The sequence below is a fragment of the Aquarana catesbeiana genome, linkage group LG04, assembly GCF_042186555.1.
Source record: "Aquarana catesbeiana isolate 2022-GZ linkage group LG04, ASM4218655v1, whole genome shotgun sequence".
NCBI lineage: Eukaryota > Metazoa > Chordata > Amphibia > Anura > Ranidae > Aquarana > Aquarana catesbeiana.
In genome coordinates this window covers 607,827,595-607,850,064 of record NC_133327.1, presented here as the reverse complement: position 1 = coordinate 607,850,064, position 22,470 = coordinate 607,827,595, and the positions used below count along the sequence as shown (strand labels likewise).

The 22,470-nt window shown below is 41.2% G+C and overlaps 1 protein-coding gene and 1 pseudogene across 6 annotated transcripts in view; both read left to right on the top strand.

Moving 5' to 3' along the window:
* MACROD2 (mono-ADP ribosylhydrolase 2) overlaps positions 1-22,470 on the top strand; it is a 3,509,413-nt gene that overhangs the window by 2,227,244 nt on the left and 1,259,699 nt on the right. The window lies entirely within an intron of this gene.
* On the top strand, positions 18,796-19,203 carry LOC141141594 (huntingtin-interacting protein K-like; annotated as a pseudogene).

The window sequence follows — 22,470 nt, the reverse complement described above, 5'->3', positions numbered from 1 at the left end:
TGTTGGAAGTACCAATAAATATAGCCTTATTGATAATTTGCATTTTTATTCTCGTGCATGATTGTGTAGACAGGGCCCCAGTGCTCTGTATTGCCTGGGGGCCTATAATGCTCTTAAGATGCCTCTGGTTGCCTTGTGCATAATTTTAAAGAATGCCTTTTCTGAAAAAAAGGTTGACAGACACTGGTCTAGTCCTCCCATCCATCATTGGGTTTCTCCCTACCCACAGTTGTGTTGACAGTCTAACGTTTAAAGCCTCTCTTCACTTTCTGTCCCTGTGATGATAATTAGTAAAACCAATAGAGAAAGCAAATACAAATAAAGACAACAATAAAAACCTATCAAGAGGTTTAAGCCTTTCTCAATTTTTCTAAAACTAGAAGAAAAAGTTTGGCATAGAAATTCACTGGGCCAACAATATTTAATCTTACCAAGATACATCCTATGCTAACCAAAACCATGATACAAAAAAAAATTATGAGAATATCCCTAATTTTGTAGTTTTCTTCCAAAGCTTATTTGATTGTATATTTAGATGGTGCAATTCAGATTGTGTAAATAAAAAATGAAACTTGAAAATTTCATATGCTGCTGTTGTCTATGTGTAAAAGACAGTAGCTTGTTTATATTTGGTCTTTTCTATGAGCCACGTTAATGTTGACTACTGTAAGACTGTCTTAGGTTGTGGAATGTCTGTACTTAACATACTATGGAGCTAAGTTTGTCAAAACACACAGGTGTTATGGATTTTTCTTGTTTTAAATATACTCTTCACCTTTTTCTTTTCACTCCACTTCCATATTTTAATTGCTGCAATCTGCCTGTTTCTTTTCTCCACTTTGCAAAAGCTTGACATGAAAATTGTAGTGTTAAGAACAGTGGCGGCTGGTGCTCAAAATTTTTTGGGGGGCACAAACAAATGGCAAAATTCTGAAAAAAAAACCATCAATTGCAGCCTCACTGTGCCCATCAAAGGCAGCCACTGTGCCCATCAAAGGCAGCCACTGTGCCCATCAAAGGCAGCCACTGTGCCCATCAATTGAAGCCCTGAGCCCATCAATAGCAGCCACTGTGTCCATCAAATGCTGCCACTGTGCCCCATCAAATGCTGCCACTGTGCCCATCAAATAGTGCCACTGTGCCCATCAAATGCTGCCACTGTGTCCATCAAATGCTGCCACTGTGCCCCATCAAATGCTGCCACTGTGCCCATCAAATAGTGCCACTGTGCCCATCAAATGCTGCCACTGTGCCCATCAAATAGTGCCACTGTGCCCGTCAAATAGTGCCACTGTGCCCCATCAAATGCAGCCACTGTGCCCCATCAAATGCAGCCACTGTGCCCATCAAATTCAGCCACTGTGCCCATCAAATGCTGCCACTGTGCCCATCAAATAGTGCCACTGTGACCCCCCGCCCACTCGCCGTCTGCCCGGCACTTACCCTGTGTCAGTGGTGGGTCAGGCAGTGGGTGACGGCGGCGAGTGGTGGGACCTTGCAGTGGGTCAGACAGCGGCTCCTGTGTCCTCTGTGAGTCTCCTCCCCTCTTCCTGATAGGCATCCAATCGCAGCACCTGTCCTTTCAGCCAATCAGGTTATGGGTAACAGAGCAACGCACCTGATTGGCAGAGAGATGGTTCAGTGTTAGAAAAGTGAATGAATATAAAGCTTTCCTAATACACCTGGGTGGACTGCGAGCGCATTGGTTTGCGCTCGCAGTACACCTTTTTTGAAGCCTATAGAACCCTATGGCTCTAATCAGGGGTTTCAAAAATACACCCCCGCCGCTGGAATTCAGGCGCCCGGTGTCTGAAAAGTGGTCGGATGCCTGAATAGGGGGTGGCGGCTGCGGCCATGGATAGATTTATGTAATGCATGAATCTATTAAATATACACAGAGGGGGGTGGCTGGAGAGAGGGGTCGGCGCCCCTAATGGACGCACCGTCACTGGTTAAGAAAGGAAAAATCTGACAGATTAGCTTATAAACTGGTATCATTTTCAAATGATGTTGTATTACCTTCCACAACCAATATTTCTTTGCAAAAACAGGATTCTCCAGCATCATTTTGAATTACCTTGGGAGACCTGAGTTTCTCTGCTGAGCAAATCCAACTGTAGGAAGTTGAAAAGTCTTGGCTCACCCTCTCCTGCTTTACTTCAATACCATTCAGTTGTCTAGCAAAGTCACCCAATGCAATGATGAATACATAGCAAAGTAGTGGTGGATCTGTCAAAGGGTATTTTGGGGGTATTTGTACTGTCTTTTATTTTTTGATTTTATGAGATGACATTACTTCAGGATTGATCAGTTTTCAAGTTTTTACAGTGCCTTAAAACATATTCATACCCCTTGAAATTTTCTACATTTTGTCATTTTGCAACCAAAAATGTAAATGTATTTTATTGGGATTTTATGTGATAGACCAACACGAAGTGGAAGGAAAATGATAAATGCTTTTCAATTTTTTTTACAAATAAATATGTGAAAAGTGTGGCGTGCAATTGTATTCAGCTCCCCTGAGACAATATTTTGTACAACCACCTTTTGCTACAATTACATATAAAGTCTTTTTGGGGATGTCTCTACCAGTTTGCACATCTAGAGTGACATTTTTACTCATTATTCTTTGCAAAATAGCTCAAGCTTTGTCAGATTGAATGGAGAGTGTCTGTGAACAGCAATTTTCAAGTCTACAGATTCTCAATTGGATTTAGGTCTGGACTTTAACTGGGATATTCTAACACAGTGGCTCTCAACTCCTGTCCTCAGGACCCACTAACAGGCCAGGTTTGCAAGATAACAGATATACATCACAGGTGATATAATTTGCTGATCAGTGATTGCAGTATTCTATTCTGCATCTCCCCAAGGTAATACCTAAAATCTGGCCTGTTGGTGGGTCCTGAGGACAGGAGTTGAGAACCACTGTTCGAACACATGAATATACTTCAATCAAAATCATTCCATTGTAGCTCTGGATGTATGTTTAATGTCATTGTCCTGTTGGAAGGTGAAGCTCCGACACCCAGTCTCAAGGCAAATAGAATAGTAAGGGCAGGCATAGGCAACACCTAGCACCACATCCCATATATTATAGAAGATAAAGAGGAAAGAGGGGGAAAAGGGGTTGGAGAACCCCGGGACTTTTAAGGTGCTTAAATATCAAAGTGGATAGAGTAGAGAAATGTACAGCTTATCCATAAAAATAATTTTTATTAATTACAATTAAAACAGATACGTAGCAAAAGTTTTCACTTAAAACAGTGTATGAATGTAAAAGATGCCACATCTAATAGTGGGCAAATAGTCGGAAGAGTACCACTTGATTAAATACCACTCTACAAGTTTCGCTCATTTGGAGCTTCCTCAGGAGTTTTGGCATACATTGTGGTATACTGTAGATAATAGAAAAAACAAAGATAAGATATACTATTGTATTGGTACAATGAAGAATTTGCAATAATGATATATAAGTATATATATATATATGGATAACATTTCATACAGTTAAAAAACTTCCAGAATATCTATCAAAGGAATAATACATAAATATTAATGATCTTACCAGGCTGCCACACAAAGAAGGCAAATTGTATTTGATAAAAGAGGGCGATAAATGGCATCAATGATATAGAAAATTTAAACTAAGTCTCTCTCACATCAGAAGTTCCCGGCGTGTTTGGCCACAGAGGGATATAGAATTTACGTATCCTTAGTGAGAAGGAAAATATAATGTAAGGAGTGGATAGGAAGTCCATATTCAAGAGGGCAACCACCCTGGCCATTGTGATGAAAATAAAAAGGTACCTTTAATAGAATCAAAAATCTTTTTGCTGGACGCAGAACCTCCTCACTGTAAGTTTACAAAGTGGTAATGAATCAGTGTCCACTGGGAGGCCCTAATCAAACAAACTGGGAGTCATGAATATGAGATTCCAGAAGATGAAGTTTAAAGGTGCTTCTATAAGGCAATAAGAAAACAAAAAAAAAATTAATCAGAAATGAAGCCCTATATATTGCCTGTGTATAAATCAGACACGGCTGTACAGGGGCACTTACCAGTTTGACGGGATCAGACAGACAAGGAGTTTGGGAGAGGCTCAACCTCACCCCTTAGTGAAGACTCTGCAGCAGAAGGTGGCGGTGTAAAAACCGCGTTCTTATATTCCCTCCATCACTGCGGCGTCTGACGTCACCGCCGTGATGTGGACTGGTAATAAGGAAGCCAGGGGAGTGGACGAGTGGGGGAAGTGGCGACATCGTAGGCATGACGCTGAGCGCCTCAGCAGCTACCAATGCGAATGCGCCAGACGGGATATATGCACAGCGTGACTATGAGACAGCCGAAGCCTAAGGGGCCATCTTGGAAAGGGGTTAGTCATTGAAGCCAGTGCAATGAATCAGGCAAGTAAGTCTGTAAAAATAAAGCTGACCACATCATTTTAGAAAGTGGAAACAGATAATAGATAAATCAATAAATGCTACAATGTATATTCAATCCACGAGGGCACATATAAAAAAGTGTATAAATGGTATTACTACCACCATCCTGAACAACCCCGGGACTGACACCTCTGAGGCACACAGGTAGAAGGCGATTGATTACTTGCCCAACATATGAGTGCCCCTGGCGTCCGTGTGGACCAAGAATAAGCAGACAGAGATACTTATGAGTGAGAGAAGTTGAACTAGATAATTCCTACATTGTATTTCAGTCTCAAGCCTTTTGCAGACTTTTAACAGGTTTCCTTTTAAGATTGCCCTCCATCCATCTTCCCATCAACTCTGACTAGCTTCCCTGTCCCTGCTGAAGAAAAGCATTCCCATGTTTCATGGTGGGTAATGGGGTGTTCAGGGTGATGTGCAGTGTCATTTTTGTGCCACACATAGCGTTTTGCTTTTAGGCCAAAAAGTTCTGTTTTGGTCTCATCTGACCAGAGCACCTTCTTACACGTTTGCCGTGTCCCCCACATGGCTTCTCACAAACTACAAACGGGACTTCTTATGGCTTTCTTTCAACAATAACTTTCTTCTTGTCACTCTTCCATAAAGGCCAGATTTATGTCTGACCTGTCTGGTGTGTTCCGTGGCCTTCATGATGCTGTTTGTTCACTAAGGTTCTCTATCAAACCTCTGAGGTCTTCACAGAACAGCTGTATAACAGAAACTAATAAAAAAAAAAATTTCAGTGTCTGGTATTTTTTTGCTTATATAGCAAAAAAAAAAAAACAGTGGGATTACATAAAACCAAAAGAAAGATCTATCTGTCTCAAAAAATGACAACAAAATTAATTTGGGTACAATGCTACGTGAATGAGTAATTGTAATTCAAAGTGTGACAGCACTGAAAGCTGAAATCTGGCCTGGGCAGGAAGGAGGTAAAATGTCTGGTCTTGAGGGTGGCTAAAAATGCTAAAACTACCAGCAGATATAAAAACCAGGAAGCCAGAGATCCACATCCTTGTAGCAGTTTTCAGTACTTTCTGCTTCATCTGAATGGCGGGTTATTCTGATAGGCAAACGCAGTACGCACGAGGCTGCTGCAGCATTGCTGTTTTGAACAAATTAGTCATAAATAAATGCAGACAAAACAAATATGGTTTAAGAGATATTGTAGATGTGGAAAATCACTTATATGGAAAAAAAAGCCAAATGCAAAAATTTGCAATCACTATGCTGTTGCTCCCAAGATGTGTACATCTAATGCTGATTCAAGTGATTTGTTAACAGAAATGGTTACCACCACTAGTAAACAACCCTTCCTTGTAAAATGTAAAAAAACAAATCTGCTCTAAGGTTTCACATTAAGTAAAGTGCAATGAAAAGTTCACTGAGAAAATGTGCATATACATAATAGTGTTAAAGGCAAATTGTATATTCACATACTGTAAGACGGGGTTCAGGTTATATTCTTTTAGGCATGGAATGAATGTTCAGATGAGGAAATGGTGCTGAAATGTTGACTTTGCTTGCAGTATCTTTCTAAACCTGTTTCTAAACCCATGTAACCAATGAATTCAAGTACTGTCATACTGTCAAAATAGATCTTTTTCTCCTGGACATTGGGTAACTATACTCTCGGGGCAATATATTACAAAAACCCGCTTCTTTATGCAGTTATCTAATCCACCAATAATCTGGCAGCAGCACAATGAATAAAATCACTCAAATACAACTCAGGAGCTTCAGTTAACATGCACATCGAACACTATAATGGGGAAAATGTGATCTATGTGATTTTGACCATGGCGTGAATGTTGGTGCCAAATGGACTGGTAGAAAAAATTTGTAACTGCTAATCTCCTGGAATCTTCTCAAAAAATAAACTCTAGAGTTTTCTCAAAATTGTGGAAAAGAAATACAGTGAACAGCAGTTCTGCAAATGGTAACACTGTGTTTAGGAGAGAGATGAAAGGAGAGTGAGCACACTTGTTTGAGCTGAAAGAAACGACATGGTAACTAAAATAACCACTTTTTAGAACTGTGGTGAGCAAAAAAGTATCTCAAATGTGTGTTTAACCTTGTGACAGATGGTCTACAACAGCAGAATATCACTTTGGGTTCCACTCCTGTCAAGACCACATTGGGTTCTACTCTTGTCAGCTAAGAACAGAAAGCTGTAGTTGAATTGGGTACAGGCTCAAAAAAACTGGACAGTTGAAGACTGGAAAAATGTACCCTGATCTGATGAATCTCAATTTCTGCTGAGGCACCCAGATAATAGCACAATCAATGGATCTGAATCCAGTAGAATATCTTTCATCTGTAGTAAAATGGGAAAGTCGCCTTTTGACTGTGCAGCTGACAAATCTTTTGAAAATGCAATCATATCAATTTGGACCAGAATCGGAAAGGATTGTGACAGAAACCATGAATCAGACTGCGACAGAAGTACAGTTAAATCTCACTTGTTTAATAATAATAAAAAAATGTAAACAAAGTAAACGTAGTCAAAACATAGCCAGAGTTCAGGAACCAGAACGGATAGTCAAACAAGCCAAAATGTCAGGGAGCCAGAGATGAGCTTAGTAGAAAAGCAAGCAGAATCTGGAGCCAGAAGGAATGTCAGCCAAGCAAGTTTTTAACAGGAACACAGGAAAGCGTCTCTAGAGATGTGACCAAGGCGAACAGAACTGGATAGATTTTTATAGATGTGGAATTAGAAAAGTTTGTGTGCAAACAGTGCTTCTCAGTTTGATTCAAAAGGGCTTAAAATATTTACAAAAGCCTGTGATTTAAAATCTATGAGAGTCAAATTTTCAAACTGGGAAAACTGTTCTCACTGTCACCTGCTCACAAAGCAAAATTACGAATATTCATACATTGCCAGTCTAGAACAAAGAAATACACCTGTTGATGATTTTGTATCACCAACCCAACTGTGACTTTTGTATAGAAATACAATTTGTGGAAACCCAGCATATTAAAACATGAAATGTGGACCGAAGAAATTAGCATATGATCCAAATTATACATTGTGTTAACGTCTTTTATAATTGTTCCACAGATGCATATAAGAAGCAGTTCTCAAATGCTTATGTGCACTAACTCTAAAGCATTTACATAATTTAAGTGTATTTCTAATTTTTGCAGTCAAATTGGAGAAAACACTATTTTATGTTATGTGTTCTCGTTCAAATAATAAAAATAAAAATTCTACTTTTTAGCTGTTTCTCAGGAAAAGGTGTTATGGCTGACACTAAGTTTTTTTTTTTTTTTCAATGTCAGAGTGAGTCCTCTGCCGTTAAGCCTCATACACACCACTAGTTTGTTTTCGTTCAATCTGCCTGACAGCTCAGGTCAGAGCTACTATACTTAACAATCCAATGTTAGTACAGCGATCCCCCCTGCTGTACTACTGCATTCTGACAGGCCGGCCTGCTACTACACACATGGGCCAAATGTCGGCCGGTTTCTATTGAACCAGCTGACATTCATCCCATGTGTACTAGGCTTAAGCCTGTCCTCATTAACATACAATGCAAGAAGCCTAAAGTCTAAAGCCAGGTACACATGGGCCGAATGTCGGGAGACATTTGCCGTTTCAAAAAAATGGCCAACATTTGGCCTGGGAGTATGTTGGTCTGTCGGACGAGCATGCTGGAAATCCAGCAGCCGACTGACTCCCAATCAGCACTTTCAGACAATGGCGGAGAGTGCTGATTAGAGCGTTCTGGTGGGGGGTGGGGGGTGGCGGGTGGCGTCCCCTGTCAGAACACAACAGCAGGTAAGATCACTGTACTTACTTTGCATATTGAGTACAGCTGGGTTGAACAGAAAAAAATTAGCAGTGTGTGCACCAGGCTTAAACCTTTAACCCTTTGAAAGGAAAGACAATGTTCAAAGCTAGTTACAACTGATAATGAGGATCTGCCTGTACAGTACAGACAAAGTTAATTATGGCATACACAGCTGTTCAGCCCGCTCATAAATTAAGAAAACTATGGTATATAAGAATTTTACTTGCTGGAGGTTTCAGAAACCGCATTAAAAATGATAGGCTGCAATTTCTTTTTCTTTTTTTATTTATGCTATGTAAATGAGAACATGTAACAAAAAAAGTGGAAAACAAGAGACCAAAGAAATGTACCAAAGGCTTAGAAAGAGGGTGTTGCTACAAATTAATCAGTAGAAATAGAGTTATGCCCCGTACACACGGTCAAACTTTGTTTGGACATTCCAACAACGAAATCCTAGGATTTTTTCAGACGGATGTTGGCTCAAACTTGTCTTGCATACACACGGTCACACAAAGTTGTTGGAAAATCCGATCATTCTAAACGCAGTGACGTAAAACACGTACGTCGGGACTATAAACGGGGCAGTGGCCAATAGCTTTCATCTCTTTATTTATTCTGAGCATGCATGGCACTTTGTCCGTCGGATTTGTGTACACACGATCGGAATTTCCAACAACGGATTTTGTTGTCGGAAAATTTTATATCCTGCTCTCAAACTTTGTGTGTCGGAAAATCCGATTGAAAATGAGTGATGGAGCCTACACACGGTCGGAATTTCCGACAACAAGGTCCTATCACACATTTTCCATCGGAAAATCCGACCGTCTGTACAGGGCATAAGAGTCAATGGTAAAAGGTCAAGTATGGACTGGTGGGAAATGTGCAAATTTCGACAAAACAATGGCACATTTTGCAGCTGTGCCCAAAAAATAGGATTTTTAAATACAGCTTACCTGTAAAATCCTTTTCTTAAGAGTACATAACAGGACACAGAGTAGGTAGTGGGTTAGATAGGCACCATTGGTGATTGGACACTGGTTAACCCCAATTATGGAGAATTCCTCCCCTATATAACCCCTCCCATACGGGGAGGACCTCAGTTTTGTAGCAAAGCAATAGGTAACCATGTAAAACCCATAGAAGGGTGGGAGCTCTGTGTCCCGTGATGTACTCTCAAGAAAAGGATTTTACAGGTAAGCTGTATTTAAAAATCCTATTTTCTTGATCATACATCACAGGACACAGAGTATTCATTACATAGTGGGATGTCTCAAAGCAATACTCATTTGAGGGGAGGGAGACACAGATCAGAAAATAAAGACTGCAAACGGACCAGAGGAACTAAACTGCAGCCTGCAGTACACTGCGCCCGAAGGCAGGATCCTCTTGCCCTCTTACATCCACCTGATAGAATCTGGTGAATGTATGGACTGAAGACCAAGTCGCAGCCTTACAGATCTGGAGGCCTGGTGATGCACTGCCCAAGAAGCACTAACAGCCCTAGTTCAGTGCGCTTTCACATGAAAAGGAGGAGTCTTCCTCTTTATATCATAAGCCAGAAAAATAACCTGTCTAATCCATCTAGAAAGAGTGGATTTCGACGCTGCTTGGCCTTTCTTATGGCCATCTGGCAGAATAAACAATCAGTTTTCCGTATCTGAGCGGTTGCCTGCAGATAGGCACTGACTGCTCTAACCACATCAAGAGTGTGCAAAGATTCTTCCTCCGCGGACTGTGGATCTGGAAAAAAGGATGGTAGGATCACATCTTCATTCAAATGGAATCCTGAAACCACCTTAGGTAAGAAGGAACGATTAGGACGCATAACAATCCTGTCCTTGTGAATAATTAAATATGGCTCTTTACAAGAAAAAGCTGCCAATTCTGATTCTCTCCTAGCAGAGGATATGGCTATCAAGAAGACTAATTTTTTAGTCAAAAGCGCTAAAGGAGCCAGGTGCAGTGGCTCAAAAGGTTGTCCCTGTAAAGCCGACAACACCAAATTCAGATCCCATGGGCATACTGGAGGTTTGACTGGCGGATTCAACCGCAGTGCCCCCTGAATAAAGGCCTGGACCAGGGAATGTGAAGCAATTGGCTTCTGAAAAAATACAGACAAAGCCAAAATTTGGACTTTGATAGTGCTCAAAACCAATCTCATTTCTAGGCCTGACTGAAGAAAGGTCAAGATACTGTTAATCATATACCTTCTAGGATGCCATCCCCTGGGTCCACACCAGGAAACATATGCCTTCCAGATTTTGTAGTAAATAAGCCTGGAGGCCGGCTTTCTGGCATTGACCAGAGTGGAAAGGACTGACTCCGAGAACCCACGGTCTTTTAAAATGTGGGTTTCAGCAGCCAAGCCATCAAATTTAGACTTTGTAAAGCAGGGTGGCAAATCGGACCCTGTGTGAGCAGATCTGGCCGGAATGGGGGGACCCAAGGCCTTCCCACTGCCATCTTTACGATCTCTGCATACCAAGGTTGTCTGGGCCAAGCTGGGGCTACTAAAAGAGTCACTTTGCTTTCCTTTTGACCCTTCCCAGGAAACGCGGAAGAAGTGGGTTCGGAGGGAAGGCATACATTAGATTGTACTGATCCCATGGGATTGTCAGAGCATCTGACCCCTGAAAAAGTACATCCCTTGTTCTGGACACAAATTTGTCCAGCTTCCTGTTGAATCTGGGCACGAATAGATCCACATCTGGTGTTCCCCACCTTTGACATAAGGTTTGGAATATGTCGGGGTGTAGGGACCATTCTCCTGGGCATAATTGCCGGTGGCTTAAGAAATCCGCTTGCCAATTTTCCACTCCTGGGATGAATACCGCAGACAGGCAGGGAACATGGCTTTCTGCCCATGCAAGAATGCGATTCACCTCCCTTTGGGCATCCAGACTGCTGGTGCCTCCTTGGTGATTGATGTAAGCCACAGCTGTGGCATTGTCGGATTGTATCCAAATAGGATGACCCTGTAGCCTGTAAGACCAGTCCATGAGGGCCAAGTAAATTGCCCAAATTTCTAGAATATTGATGGGCAAGCGTCTCTCGGTTGCAGACCATCTTCCCTGCGTGCATGTTTCTTCCAGAACTGCTCCCCAGCCTGTCAGACTGGCATCTGTGGTTATGATCTTCCATTGTAGTGGAAGAAAGGCTTTGCCTTTCAAAAGACTTTTGGTTCGTAACCAATAAATTGAGGCTTTTGCGTATTCTTGGGGATAGGCACATCGGAAGATCCAAGGCATGATTTTTTTTGTTCCAAGCTGCGAGAATGCTTCTCTGCAGGGGCCTTGAGTGAAACTGGGCAAATGGAACAGCCTCGAAAGTGGCAACCATCTTTCCTAACAGTCTCATACTTAGCCGAATGGATGGAATCTTTTTGCTTAATACTAAGCGGACTAGAGCTCTTACGGCGTTGACCTTTGGCTCTGGTAGAAACACCCTGCCTTGAGCGGTGTCTATGATCATGCCTAGATACTACAACCTTGTTGAAGGTTGCAAAGAAGACTGATTGATTATCCAGCCTAGTCTTTCCAAATGTCTTACTGTCTTGAAGACAGCGCAGTTCAGGTGTGCCACCGATTGCTCTATGAGTAGCAAATCGTCTAGATAAGCTACCACAGTTATGCCCTGAGCTCTTAGATTTGCTAAGAGAGGGTCTAGAATTTTTGTAAAAATTCGAGGAGCTGTAGCGAGACCGAAAGGAAGGGCCACAAACTGGAAATGGCACTGGTCTACCGCGAACCATAGATATCTTTGATGAGCAGGAAAAATTGGTACATGAAGATATGCATCCTTGATATCTATTGATGCCATAAATTCTCTCCCCTGCAGGGTGGAGACCACCGAACGAATTGACTGCATTCGGAAGGATCGAATGTGTAGAAACGTATTCAGATCCTTTGCATCTAGGATGGGTCTGACATCTCCATTTGGCTTTGGAACGGTGAAGAGATTCAAGTAGAACCCTGAACCCTGATCTTTTGGGTTCATTTCTACTATCACTCCCTGGGATAGTAAGTGATCTAAGGCCAGTAGCAACGGTTCTCGCTTTACTGGATCTTTGGGAACTCTTGACCTTAGGAAACGAGCTGGTGGAAGCTCTAGAAACTCTATTTTGTAACCTAGAGATACTGAAGAGACCACCCACTTGTCTTGAACCTCTTCCCGCCAGGCTCCTGAAAACTGTAGGAGCCTTCCCCCCACTCGGCCGAGTGGGGGCGCCCCTTCACAGGGATGTTTTGGGGCTCTGCTTGGCAGGCTTTCGTCCCCAAGCCTTTTTCTGCCCTTGGGTGTGACCCTGGGCCCTTCCTCTGAAAGTAGATTGGGAAGGCCGCCGCCATTGCTTAGAACCTGATGTTCCAGGGGAAGGGGAAAGAGACCGTTTGAATGGTGGACATTTACTCCTCTTAACTGGTAGGAGTGTAGATTTACCACCTGTAATTTTTTGGATAAAATTATCTAGGTCATCCCCAAATAGGCGTTCCCCTTTGAATGGGAAGCCAGCTAAATATCTTTTGCATGAAAGCTCTGCTGCTCAACTTTTAAGCCAAAGGGACCTTCGCATGTGTACCAACAGGAGAGACAAACGAGATGCTTGCTGGGCAGAATCCAAAATGGCATCAATCATAAAACACAGCACCTGTGGAAGGTCTGCATAGTTCTCCACTTCCTCACTGGGAAGGAGGCCAAGCATCTGCTTAACCTGTTCTTTGAGGAATTGACACAAACCCACAGTTGCGACTGTAGTTTGGACTACAGCGCCAGCCATGGAAAAGGAGGCTTTTAATAAAGTTTCCAGCTTTTTATCAGTTGGATCTTTAAACACCTGAGCATTGTCCAAGGGACAGGTCAGGTTTCTATTCACACAAGAGACAGCCGCATCCACGGATGGGACCTCCCACTTCTTGGTGAAGCTTTCCTCCAGCGGATAAAGCATAGAAAACCTTTTAGGAGGAGAAAACAGTTTATCGGGATGTCCCCAGTCCTCATACAACAATTTATCCATTAAAGGATGAATTGGAAAGGAAAAGGCAGTCTGTGGGATCCTTCTGACCCCCAGGGAAGAAACAGAGGATGTAGCGGCCACAGCAGAGGGCATTTTAAATGTGGAACGCGCTAGTTCAGTATAATACTGGACCTGCTTCTTGAGTGCCTGAGAGGAAGAAGCTCTCTCCTCTTCCTCTGAATCCTCAGACTGCTCTTGATCCTTATCTCTGGATAGGGATCTCTCCTCATTGTCAGAAGATTCATCTGAAAGAGAAAGTGCAGCAGAGGGAGGGGATCTACTCCTTTTTCTGCTATCTTTTAAGGAAGCTGAAATAAAATTAATAATTCTTCCCTCAAAACCCTCCAATGTAGCACTAAGGAAATCCTCTGTGACATACGCTGGGGCTGTAACATTAGGAGAGGCTGCAAAACCTGACAGGGGCCCTGACTCATCCTGTGAGGCTGGCTCCAGTCTTGCAGGGGGGATGGTAATCTGCAGGCATCTTTAGGACCCCTAGACACAGGCGGTGACTTTCTTGTGCCTTTGTTACCTCCCCCTGAGACCCTCTTACGAGGAGACATAGTCCCAAGCTACAAAGCAGAGGTACTAGTACATATGCAATCACTGTTGTGCTAAAAGTCTCACAATATACATATATGCTTAATACTGCACAACCTGATGCCGAGTAGGTGTCTTAGTTTAGCCTGGATCCGACTACTTAGGATGCTCACTGCCCACACTCTGTGTCCATCTGTTTACAGAGCTCTGAACGCTCTGGGCTTTTAAATTAGCCACCTGGCGTCTGCACACCTGCAGTGGAGGAAGTGAGCGGATTGGACACCAGCTTCACTGAGTGTGTATCTGAAAAGCACGTAAGTTTGCTCCTTCCTCCCTCTAGTGGTGGACATCAGGTAAGACATGCAACTACTCATTGAAGAAAATCCATTTGTAATATGAATATATATATAGGATTAACTTCTCTTACCTGTCCCCGCCGCAGGAACTGCTGAGAACAGACAGTTTCCAGCCTTCACCCATCACAGCGAGTAGTGTTGTGCCAACCTTCAGGGTTTTTTGGGTTCCTACTCAGAGAAACCTCTTACCTGGACCTGTAAAAGACTCTGCCAGAAACTTTTGTGCCACTGTTTTAACAGTACACCAAGCCTGGTTTTCTCAGAGCCCAGTCCTCCAAAGAGAGACTTACAGGCAAAATCTTGCTTCTTCGGATGACGAGGCCCGGGTACCATACCATCTTGGGAGTCAAAATATCGGCCCGAGATATGGATCCAGTCAGCATAGCCCTTTAAGCCCCCGTAGGGACCAAACTAGAGCTGTCTTCACAGCACGTTTTACGTAACCAACCACCTTAGACACTGGTGAAAAAACTGAGGTCCTCCCTGTATGGGAGGGGTTATATAGGGGAGGAATTCTCCTTAATTGGGGTTAACCAGTGTCCAATCACCGATGGTGCCTATCTAACTCACTATGTAATGAATACTCTGTGTCCCGTGATGTATGATCAAGAAATTAAGATAGTTGTACCCACCTTTAACAATCTTCCCCCAGACCTTTAGTTTTATGTAAGAATTAAAGAAGAATTCCTGTTAGTCACCTTGGGCAGTACTCAGTTTGTTTTAACCAGATTTAATCATCTTAAAAGTAATACTGGTAATTTTCGGGGTACACGTGGCATCTCACAAATGAACATTCAACCAAAATGGCTATCTTAAATTTAAAACTTTTTTTAGCATTCCAGCTGATTTGGGTCATCCGCACCTTCCTTTTTTATGTATTGGAATCCATTACTGTATTATATTGAAAAAGAAACAGTCACCTTGCCTATTCAGAAGAAAGTAATTGTGTCTTTGCAAAGGGCCTCCCCCAGCCCTATATATTGTCCTTGCCAGTCCTCTTTTACTGCTTTTTCCTCAGTCACAGCCAGCAACCATATCTGGTGCTTTTGAATATAGGGGGATATATAGAGTACATTGTGCTAAATTACTTTAGATTGCAGTATGTTGAACTACATATTTTTGTATAACATATACACTTTGTGCTCATAGTACACAGACCAGCAGTCATCTTTAGTTTTGAGCTGCCGCACTACACTACACTACACTATTGCTATAGTAAAGTAATCCAATTTGTTTAAACTGTCAGACAGGGAGGCCTAAAGGGAGAAGCAGAACTTCTCCATGTAGAGGTAATAGGGGCAAGCAGTTTCTGCAGGAGAAAAGAGAGCTGTGATTGAGCCCTGTCTAGAAGCAAGGCACATCTGCCTCTTCCTGTCTGACAATGAGGCTATGCACATGGAGTAAATAGTTCCTCCTCCTAGGCACAGAGCTGCCAGCTGTCCAAAACTGCTGCTAATTTTCTTTCTTGTCCTTTACCTTCTAGTCATTTACCACAGGAGGAAGATCTTGATTATTTTCAAGAACTCCTCATTTCATATCTGGTCTGAAGCCTCTACCTGCAGCATATCAGCCATGGTAAAAGTACCAATTAATTGTTTTCAACAAGAGTGAGAAGGAAACACATGTTTGCACCACAAAGCTTGGTGGGAGAAGCACCTCAATTATAGCAATCGGTAGTTAAAGGCTCACACTCCTCTTAATTCCTTGCGTTCCGCATCTCCCTCTCCTTCACAAGATTCATTAGTAGCATCTGCCAAAACATCTTTAGCCTCAACTGACAGGTAAGGAATTCTCAATGGGGCTTTCTGAGAAATAGGGTATACCAGATCAAGGGGGGACAAGGATCATCATGGGGGCTATGCTGTGTTGTTTCTAGAAAAAGCTTGAATATCACCACAAGTCTCCAACATCCATTTCACCTTTTCCAGTAGTATCTTTGACCAGGTAGTTGTCTCTTCTGAACCTGCTGAAGTGGAACAAAAAATGTCCCCAAATCACTCCCATGCCCAGCATTTCAATGCCAGCTAGACAAAACAGCTAACTTTGCAACTGCTCCTAATCCATCTAATTGAATCAGCCCCCTTCCACAAGTTTATGGCCTGGCATGTATCCAGCTGCAATTTGTTGTTGCCAAGAAGGCCATCCCTTCCCTCCATTAGCATGTGGAAGGTAATTTATTTGTGTTGCTGGACCAATATGTGAGCTGGAGGGTCCACATGGCCACAAATATGTGGTCCAGCAAGCACAGTCAGGGATGCTACATATCCTTCAGAGCACAGTGAGTCAATTTTCTGGTGGCTGCTAAAGCTAGTGGTACCATGTTGGTGGCACTGAAGTCATCTGTACCTCCTCCTCCTCACTTGAATCATCTTCTGATGCCTCAGAAGTAACCAAGCCCTCCTGAGCCAGTGCAACCTCTCAAGCAATATGTTGGTTTTGCCTGGGGGACAGGAACCACCCTGGGCCAGAGATTATGGCAACTCTCCAAGGCCAGGCTGAGAGGTGGCTGATCTCACACTATCTTGTACCAGGCAAGTCATGTGTGAAATCAGCACTAACCTGCTGGCTGTCGAGGGAAATTTCACGCATACTAGTATACCCAAATACCTGCATCCATCATCTCAGTAACATCCATTCTGCTTGTTCCTTAAAGGGAAGATATATAGAAGCTTCCTTTGCCAACATTATTTTTGAAGGGAAATTGCTGATCCTAAAATAAAAACTATGCAACTCCAGAGTTCCTACTTTAATGGCTGAATATTTCTTCTATGCCAAATGTGAGGGCATCAGCTCCAAGTTCTACATCTTTAAAAACAAGTCTGTAATGTCAGTGCCCATATTTTGACCTGACAGCCTCCCCCTAAGAAGGGGATTTTAGGAGACGCATTTTTTTTTAATTGACTAGCTAGCATTCTTGCAATTTTCCCACGAATCTCTCTCTAGTTTGAGACAGTTACTTTATATAATTTATGATTTGTAGATAAGAGCAAATACTTTCCTGAGGTTCAGATGTGAAAATTAAATGACACACATCATATGACCAAATGGAAGCACTAATTGCAAACCAAGTGAGTACTGCGTGATTTACATGGAAGACTACACTTGTGCCATTAGAGGCAAGCACTAAATTATTTATAAAGTTTATTCAATTCAGAATGCCACTTCAGCATTCCATCAAATGTTAATCTATCATGTTAATAACTTGTAAAAATAATTATGTCATGTTTTTTGAGCTATGTTTTTACCATACGTTATAAGGCCAAGTACCCTAAATTACAGACTTTTCCAAGGTTGTTTTATCAAGACCCATTAAAGAGAGTTTTTGCTCCATATAGGTATATATTTTTAAATAAATGACTGATGTAGTTAGTGTTATTTTTATGATTAAAGAATTTCAAAAACAAGTAGTGGACAGTACAGAATATGTGTCATGCTCCCAATAACACATACTAAGCTATACTGCAACCAATAATATTCCATGGTGACATTTGTCTGTTGAAGTTTAAAATAGAGAGGCAAGCATTTTATTATTTGATGCGGGTGAGGTTTGGAGAATGGAATCAATAAGACATTTCTCAAGTGAGGACCTAGATGAAGACCTTTCATAGGTTGTATTCCTTTCCTATTTTGTCCAAAACAGATTGTTTTTAATTTATCACAATGAAAAATTACTTTTTTATACTCTAAATAAAGAAAAATTAATTTACTGATTCCCAATCTCAAGGAACTTTCTAAACATAACCTTAAGTCCAAAAGTAATGCCTAAACTTAACCTTTAACCTTCATCCCAATGCTTAATCTCACTGTAAAAACTAACCCTATAAATACATGTAATCAATTAATCAATAAATAATTAATATTATTCAGATACTAGCGGCACAATTACATATCAATAAGGTTACATGACCATTTATTTCAGATCTGAAAACGTTGGCACCTTTTTACAGTGAGCCACTTTATTTGTGGCAAAAATGTATCCCAAATTGAAATGCTACAACTGTATGAATATATATATATATATATATATATATTTATATTTATTTTTTCCTAGAGCCTCAGTGTATTTGAACCATAAATACGTATTACAACAATCTTTGGATAGTGTGAGTCATAAGCAGACAAACACTAGGTCCTGCCTACCTGTCTATTGTACCTTGTCCAATGAGACATGTGCAAAATACATTTTTCTGTACCTCACTTAGATTTGTTAATAAAAACAATATTGTGAGTGCTGTTATCAAATAATAAGTTTGTTCTAATAAAAGCCCAGAGATATGCATCAAACTACCGGTATATATTTTTCATATGATATACATATTTTCAAAATTTCCAGAAAAATCAAACCATTGGACCAAGAGGACCATTGGCAACAATGTGCGCATGCTTTATGAAGGATTGCATTCTTCTCAGTCAATTGTAGTTTAGAGAAAGTTTGATTGAGAATAAAGGTGAAGTTTAAAAGTTTTTGCATCGCTATGTAGGCTAATCATTTAGAATCATTTTTGCATGTAATTAAGGCTCTATTCACGCCTATGCAGGGGAAACGTGCTTACTCGTTTTCACACGATATGAAGCGTTGAATTTAGGCTGCCGAACGTATAAAAATTACACAAAAAAAATTTCTTCCGGTTTGTGAGAGGAAAACATGGTGGCAGAAGGGGATGTGGAGCTGCAGCTGGAGAATGAGGAGAACTGTAGTGAGCTGCCAGCTGAAAAGCCTCAGAAACATGACAGCGGGGCGGCCGACCTGGAGAGAGTGACCGACTATGCTGAGCAGAAGGAGATCCAGAGCTCCAACCTGGAGACAGCTATGTCAGTAATTGGAGACAGGTGATCAAGAGAACAGAAAGCCAAGCAAGAAAGAGAAAAGGAACTTGCCAAGGTCACAAACAAGAGGAAAGACATGGAGCTTATTATGAATGAAATGGAAATTCCTCAATCAGCAGCTAAACAAAGTCTGAGGGCACACATAGGAAATGTAGTAGAAGCTCTCAACGCTCTAACCTACTGAGCTAAATTACATTTACTAAAGCTTCATCTCTCCTTATGGAAACCTTCCTTCCATTAAAAGTGGGAGCAAACCTGGACGGTGGACTATTCATTATACCAGAGAGGGACAACCTGGATCTCCCTGATAATTGTGAAACTACAAGTCCCAGCTAGCTCTGACATAGGTGTGTTGGGAATTATAATTCCACAGCTGATTATTTTGATTATGCCATGTTGGTAAAGAACATGTTTAACAAATGGACCAACTAATGGGTACATCAGGTCCCTTTCAAGTGTTTATTATCAATCTGAGAGCCCAAATGATGATGTGTAGTAAGTTATTTTGAATAAAGGACAACTTTATTAAAAAAAAAAAATCACTCAAAAAGGTACAATCTTTTTTTTTTCTTACTCAAGTCACACCAAAATATATATAACTTAGCAGGCAAGTTAGATGTGTCAGGAACTGCAGAGTGCCTGCAAAACAGGATGTGCATTGTTGCATTTCTGCATTGCACAAATGTGAATGGAGTCTTTGAGCTCATGACAAATATGAGTTAAAAAAATTGTATTAAAAAAAGGTCTCTCATTTGAAGCATTACCTTTTTCTGGCTAAAATCCTGTAAGGCTCTATTCACACTAGCGCGTTTTTTGATGCATTTTGCATTTTGCAGAAATGCACGGGAATTTTTTAACATGGGTTCCTATGGAACATGTTCACATCAATGCCTTTTTGTTTCTCTGCATTTTTGGAAAGGGTCAGGGACTTTTTTTCATGCAAAATGCAGCGTTTTGCATGTAATAGAATTCAATGGACAAGCATCAAAAACGCAAGTGCACCATTTTTGCAGCGTTTTTGCCGTTTTTTTTTTTTATTTTTTTTTAAGACTGTAAAAAAAAAAAAAAAAAAAACGCAAAACGCAAATCGCGGCAAAAACGCTGCAAAAATGCTGCTCAAAAATGTGGCAAGCATAAAAAAAACCTCCAAAAACGCTCAAAAGCAACATGCATAGGTGTGAATCGAGCCTTAGGCCTGATTCACACCTATGCATTTTTAGTGCTTTTTGCATTTTGCAGATTTGCACTACAGTCCATTAACATGGTTTCCTATGGAACACGTTCTGTAGTGCAAACCTGCAAAATGCATTAAAAATGCATAGGTGTGAATCAGGCCTTAAAGGCCTAAATAGTCAGATGTGGTGCTTCTATTATCTCTAGATTAAAAAAAATATATCTCTAGCATTGGTAATAAGACTATATTACCCTAACATTTCATATTTCTGATATGTGTCTATCATAGCATGTACTTGTCTTAAAAAGGATCATTGTTTTCTTTGTCTTAATCCTCCCAGTCCCCTTGCTTTCTTATTTTGCATTGATCATGTTATGAATAACAGCACATCCCAGCATTCCCCGTTTTCTGGCTGTGCTGGGAGCACAGCCTGCTTGTGGCCAGATTTGTGCTAATACTCCCCCAGCACAGCTATATATATATATAGAGAGAGAGAGAGAGATCTATATATATATATAGATATAGATATATCTATATATATATAGGTTCACAATTACTTTAATAGCAATACCCTACTACTGTATATGTAAATTCCTCCCCCAGTGTCGACAATTTAACAGAACAGAGGGCACATTAGACCACCTGCCTTCTGCTGCAGCTCTGCAAAGTTTCCAGCATTCAAAAGGCCGCACAGGTTTATCCAGCGGGCAGTGTTGGGTACCACTGATCTAGTGGTGACTTTATGTTCCACCTTGGTTATCAAAGTCTTCTTTAGAAAACAAGAATATAAATGTTTGGTATATGTAAAAGTCAATGAGCCACATACATTAAAACAGAAATCAAAGAAGTATAAACTTGGTGTTGTTGCTAGTAGCTGCTTTTTCTTTCATTTTATGGAAGAATTAAAAGAGAAGTATTGGTTTTAAATCTGGGGTTTAAAACTAGATAATGCACACATCACAAGGTAGTTTTTTATGCCTGTGTGAACAAAGCCTTACCATGTAGTAATGCTGAAGAAGAGAAATTAGTCAAAAGTCAGACCAGGTATTTTTCAGTTTCTGTGAATGAACCGAGTGGTTTGGAAATTAAGAGTGTGCATGTACAGCTGGGGAGGTCAGCACTTTGCAAGGGCAAAGAACAGGTTCACTTAGGCTCCTTTCACACTGAGGCGCTTTGCAGGCACTAAAGTGCTAAAAATAGCGGCTGCAAAGCACCCTGAAAGAGCCGCACAATGCAATCCAATGTGAAAGCCCCGAGGGCTTTCACACTGGAGCAGTGCGCTTGCAGGGCAGTCTAAAAAGTCCTGCAAGCCGCATCTTTGGAGCGCTGTAGGAGCAATGTATTTACCACTCCTAAAGCGCCCCTTCCCATTGAAAACAATGGGAGAGCGCTCCAAACCCGCCTGCAAAGTGCCGCTGCAGCGGCGCTTTGCGGGCGGTTTTAACCCTTTTTCGGCCACTAGCGGAGGATTAAAACCACCCCATTAGCGCTGCTAAAACAACGGTAAAGCGGCGCTATATTTAGCGCCGCTGTACCGCCATCGCCCGCACGCCTCAATGTGAAAGTAGCCTTAAACAGGTAAGCAGTGGCAGTTCCTAAATTGTTATCCTCATATTTTCTGTCATGGAACAAAAAGTTTAAAAACTGATTTTGTCAAGCTGACAGTGCCATTGTCACAGCAGACTCTCAATGTGCCTTCATAATAGACTGATATAAGGGTGAAAAAAATATGATTGGTCATTTTATAAAGGGTTTTATAGTGCCTCTTATAGGCATGCATTATTGATGAAGCCAGAAACTCATTAACGTCTAAATTATCTACAGTGTTTGGCATTATTTAGGTCACAGATGATTAATAAAAGTGTAAGCAAGCACTGCCAACAAACGTAACCTTGCTGCAGATCTCCTGGGGTGAAACTCTCCTTGAAAATACTATATATTCTGAATTTTATTTTCATAGATCTATACAATGTCCAAAAAATGACATCATCAAGGTTTCTGTGGATTTAGAGGGGTCCAGCTTATTCTTAACTGCTGAGTGGCTGAGTCCTCTAAACCAGAATTCTTTTACCTTCTGGATATAGTTCTTTTTAGGGCTCTATAAAAATACATTCAATTACATGCACACAATGGCAGCATTTGTCTTTCTCTCTTTGTACTCAGAGTGCAACTCCAGGCCAAGTTAAGCAGTCACCAGCTAATCCAAAAATTATAGCAGTGATATAATGGCACAACATGAGATTATGGTGTTGCACGGATCAGTTGGGAAGTCCACTTAGCTTAACTTTAAAATGAGTTATATATAATTCAATTGTAGCC